Source organism: Macrotis lagotis, chromosome 5 (assembly GCF_037893015.1).
Source record: "Macrotis lagotis isolate mMagLag1 chromosome 5, bilby.v1.9.chrom.fasta, whole genome shotgun sequence".
In the NCBI taxonomy this organism is placed as follows: Eukaryota; Metazoa; Chordata; class Mammalia; order Peramelemorphia; family Peramelidae; genus Macrotis; species Macrotis lagotis.
Genome location: NC_133662.1, coordinates 67,720,726 through 67,725,903, shown reverse-complemented (window position 1 = coordinate 67,725,903; position 5,178 = coordinate 67,720,726). Strand labels below are relative to the sequence as shown.

The following is a 5,178-nucleotide window of genomic DNA, read 5'->3' as shown; positions in this document are numbered from 1 at the left end:
TCTGAAATGATTATTGTTCACTCTGCTTTTTTTCAAAATTTTGACTAAAACAAAATAAATTCTTTTTAAGTCTCTTTTCTTTGGGAATACCTTTCTGCTTCTAGTGTGCTTCTTGTAAAAAAAATATATTGTAGGAATCTGGTTTTTGATCCATTTTGCTATCCACTTGGGCTATATGAGAGAGTTAGTCCCTTTCACATTCACAGTTATATTTGCTGTGCATTTCCCACCATTTCCCCTCTTCTGTTTCTTCTCTCTTTCACCTTTTGCCTTCTCTGAAGTGTTATGCCCTTGATCCTTGCCTCCCCACTCTGCCCTCTCTTCTATCTATCTCCTCCCCCTTCCCTTTACTCAGTCCTCATTTTCCTGCTACCCTGTAGGGAAAGGAAGATTACCCCAACTGATTGTATTTACCTTTCCCTGTTTGAGTCAATTCTGATGATAATAAGTTTAAGAGATTCCCATTTTCCACCTTTCCATCCTGCCCTCCATTGTAGTAGATTTTTCATTTCTCCTCTTGTGAGATATTTTACTCACGCTACTTCTCCCTTGATTCTGCTACCAGCATAATCTTCTTTTTCACACCTTAATTTTTATATCATCCCCTTGAAGTTGCCTTATACCTGTACCCTCTCTCTCTATGTATATATTCCTTTGAACTGCATTAATGATTATATGACTTTTCAGAAAAGCAAATATCATCTTCCCAAGGAGGGATTCTGATAGTTTAACCTTATTGAATTGCAAATGTTTTCTTTCTGCTTTTTACTTTTTTTAATGTTTCTCTTGAGTTTTGAAATTGGAAACTGAACATTGTGTTCAGTTCTTATATTTTTATCAAAAAAAATAAAAGCCATTCCTTTCATAGAATGGCCATTCCCCTCCCCCCACCCCGGGAGATTATGTTCAATTTTTTAAGGTAGAGATAATTCTTGTTTGTAGTTCCAATACCTATGCTTTCTTGAATATCTTATTTTATGTATTATTATCATCTAATCATGAAGTTGCCAAATTATATGCCCAATACTGACTATTGCTCAATGTATTTGACCTGTGACCTGTTTCTTTTTGTCTGCTCACAATATTTTCTCCTTATCCTAGCAGATTTGGCTTTGGACTAAAATGTTCCTGAGAATTTGGGGGGAAACATTTTTTTCCTGGAAGTCATTGATGTATTTTTTCAGTGACCGTTTTGCCCTTTGTTTCTAAGAAATCTGGATAGTTTGTTTTGATAATTGTATGAAATATGGAGTCTGGGTTTTTTGGTAATTATATCTTGCAGGTAACACATTATTTCTTAAATTATCTCTCCATATTTATATTCTGAATCAATTGTTTTTCCAATGAAATATTTCTTCTATTTTTTCATATTTTAAATTTTGTTCAAATGATCCTTGAAGTCTTATAGAATAGAGTAATTAGCTCTCCCACATGCCCAAATTTAACTTTTAAGGAATTATTTGTTATTAGTTTTTATAATTTAACCTATTCTATTTTTAATGGTGGCATTTTATTCAACAACATTTGTACCTCCTTTTCCATTTTCCTTCTCTGATTTTTAAGGAGTTCTATCTTCATGGTTTTCTTTTTTTTACATCACTCTCTTATCTTGTTTTCCATTTTTTTTCTTCTACCTCCCTTATTTGATTGTTAAACTCCAGCAGCTCTTTCTGAGCTGCAAACCATTTCACATTTTTTTTGAACTTTTGTTTGTAGGCATCTTGACAGTGTTATCTTCTTCTGAATTCGTCCTTTTTCTTGCATATCTCCACAGTACTTTTCTATGGTCTGATTCTTCCTCCTCCTCCCATTCAGTCCTCCTCCTCCTCCTCTTCCTCCTCCTCCTCCTCCTCTTCCATCTATCTCCTTCTCCTTCTCCTCCTCCTTCTGCTTCTCCTTTTTTTTTTTATCATTTTTCCACTCTGGTTTATTATTTTAAAATTAAACTATGTTACTTGTAATATCCAAAGCTTCCTGTGACAAGGCCTGTTTCTTTGGGGCTGCATTGGTGCCACACTGAGGTCTTTGGAGTCCTCTTTGATGTGCTGGGACTGTGAGGGATAATTAGCTCACCCAGGGCTGCTCTGAAGAGGTAGTAGTATCTGGTGCTGTGCAATGCAGTGACAAGCATGTTTGGCAGATCACCTGATGTTTTGCTGAGGCCCACAGAGGGCCTGATAATGTGGTCCTGTGCTGAGGCATGTGGGGTTGGAGTGCTGGTGCTGGAGTTTGTTTGTTCATCTGGTACTATGCTGAAGTATATAGTGGATCCTCATTTGCTCTGTAGCTCTCTTGGTGTTTCACTAAGGTGAGGGTGGAGGCAGGGCATGGCTGGTGCCACGTGGTGCTGCAAGAGTCTGATTTTGTGGCTCACTTAATGTTGTGTTGATGCCCATAAGGGTGGAGAAGAGAGGGAGTGGATCTGTGATAGGCCTACTGCTGAACTGTGAGGTCTCAGTAATTAAACTGCACTGGGGCTCAGACCTTCCTGCTACTTTGCTGAGGCATGATCTGCTGCTGGCTTGTTGCAATACTGAACATGTCTTTTGTTTCTTTTTTTTTACTAAAATGAGATCGATTGTTCTACCTTACAAGTAGTCTTGGGCTAAAAAGCGTTTGATTCCATTTCTTTGGTGCTGTTATTCCATAATTCATTTTAGATGTTGCTTATAGTTGTTTGCAGGTTAATATGAAAGAATTCAGGATATTTTCTCCTTACTCTACCATATCAGATCTATACAGCATTCTCAATATCTGTATCTTAGAATCTACATAAAAGAACACACTATCAGGAACTCCAAACTCAGAATTTAACAAATGTAATAAGTTGAATAAATTATTTCCTTGCAAGGAGTCTTAACAATCTTCTGCCTCTATGGTAACAAGGCTACAGTGTATAGAAAAACAACTTGGCAAGCAAAAATAATATATTTTTCATGTGTATTTTTAACACACACAAATTATACAGTGGACTAGGCCAGTTTTTTTTATTTTAAAATGAACTTTCACATCATATAACTATACGATAAGAATACACACCTGACTTGTCTATCATTTGTAAGTTATCTACTCCCCTAATCTCCTAGTTCAACAAGTCCAAATGAGTTACATCTTAAGAAGTGGTGGAAATAAAACAATATCTTAATGAATGCTTCCCAGAAGTAATTTTTGTCCATAAAGATACACATATTCAAACACAAAGAAACATATAATAAACATGCATGTCTAGATATAGTAGAATGCATATACATAGCATATAACAAGTAATTCACACATAACTTTAATACTTTCTATCAATATCATATAGATAGTCTTCTGGCAAAAACAGAATGAGAAATTATATTTTATATGAAATTCAAGATAAAAATTAGAATAGATGGCTCTTGACATCTTTCCTAGGACTACTTTTCTATGATTCTATGGTTCAGTTTTAGATATGCAAGCAAAATAAAATATACCCCTTTATAGATACTGACTAATGTTTAAACAGTTTGAAAGTCTGCACATTAATTTACATTAATTATTGATTTGACAATTTTCTTCAAGATTTAAGATAAAAGAAATTCATATGCATATGATCTAAGAAGCTCCCTCTTACAGGAGAGTTTGCCAAATCACTTAACTTCCCTGAGATTCATTGTCCTTAACAGGAAAATGATTCAAATAACAACTTTCATAATTACAATTTTGGATAATTGTTGAGATAAAAGAGCAATATGAAACTTAACAATAATTAGAAACATTTATTTAGTGTTAAAATGTGTCAGGTACTGTAAAGCTCTTGAAAAAAACTAAAAGACATTATAGAAATATAAAGTATTATTTTAATTTTGTTCATTTATGTGAATAAATAAACTTTGGAAAATTTTATTTCTTGGTATGTTCTGATCAAATGATGTTAGATACATGGAAAAAATGTGTTTTAGTCAACAAACATGAAAGGAAGAAGTAATTTGGTAAAAAGCAAGTTTAGAATCATGGGAAAATATTTTTTTGTTAATTTCTCTGAAGAATTTTTCAAGATTATAAACTTCCTAAAAGAACTCTTCATGTCCTTATTCTTCAGGGTATAGATAATAGGGTTCAGGGATGGGTGCACCACTGTATAGAACATAGACAAAAATAGATCAAGAACTGAGTCGGAATCCAAAGGTGGCTTTAAGTAAGCCATGGTCCCACTGAAGATAAAAACCAGAAAAACAATAAGGTGGGTCATACAAGTGGAAAAGGCTTTTGACCTACCTTCTGTGGCTGGAATCTTCAGTACAGTTGAAAAGATATGACCACAGGAGATAATAATAAAAATGCAACAGAAAATCCCTAAGCCCAACCCAATAGCTATATTCACATAAATTGCAATGAGGTTTTTTTAGAACAGGAGATCCTGAGTAAAGAAGGGACATCACAGAAGAACTGATGGATTTCATGAGCACCACAGAAGGGCAAAGTCAACGCGCTAGCTGAGTATATGACCCCAATCACACCTCCACTTAACCAGGAAGCAACTGCCATCCATACACAAGACTCTTTGATCATGATGGCTTCATAGTGCAGAGGCTGACAGATGGCTACATAGCGGTCATAAGACATCACTGTGAGGAGTATAAGCTCTGTTCCTGCAAATAAGACCACTAAAAACAGTTGTAGTACATATCCCAAATAAGAGATGGAAGAGCTGTGGGTCAGGGAGTTTAGAACAGATTTGTGGATAGTAACAGAAATGAACCAGAGGTCTAATAAGGACAGGTTTTTCAGGAAGAAGTACATGGGAGTGTGGAGAAGCCCACCGAGAGAGATGAGGGTGAAGATGAGCAGGTTTCCTATCAGAGACATCAGGTAGATCAATAAGAAGAAAATGGCATGTAAGACTTGTACCTTCCATGTACTGGAAAATCCACTGAGGAAGAATACTGTCTCTGTGGTGAAGTTTTCCATATTCTGAAGTTTGGTTTTTTTTTTTAAAACTTCCCGTAGAGAAAAAAGAAGCAGGTCCCAACTTAGAAAATCACACAATGATCTGGATTTCAGGAGACCTGATTTCTTGTTCTGGCTTTGCCAGTTTTCAATCTCAAGCAATTCACTCTCCCCTGTCAAACTGTTTTTTCATTTGTAAAATCTGGACAATTGAGAAGATGATTTTAAGAATGTTTTGTAATTCACAAAATTTATATGAAACAC

At 35.3% G+C, this 5,178-nt stretch overlaps 1 pseudogene; it reads right to left on the bottom strand.

Moving 5' to 3' along the window:
• Positions 1-3,922: 3,922 nt before the first annotated feature.
• On the bottom strand, positions 3,923-4,935 carry LOC141489298 (olfactory receptor 14A16-like; annotated as a pseudogene).
• Between the last annotated feature and the right edge of the window lie 243 nt (positions 4,936-5,178).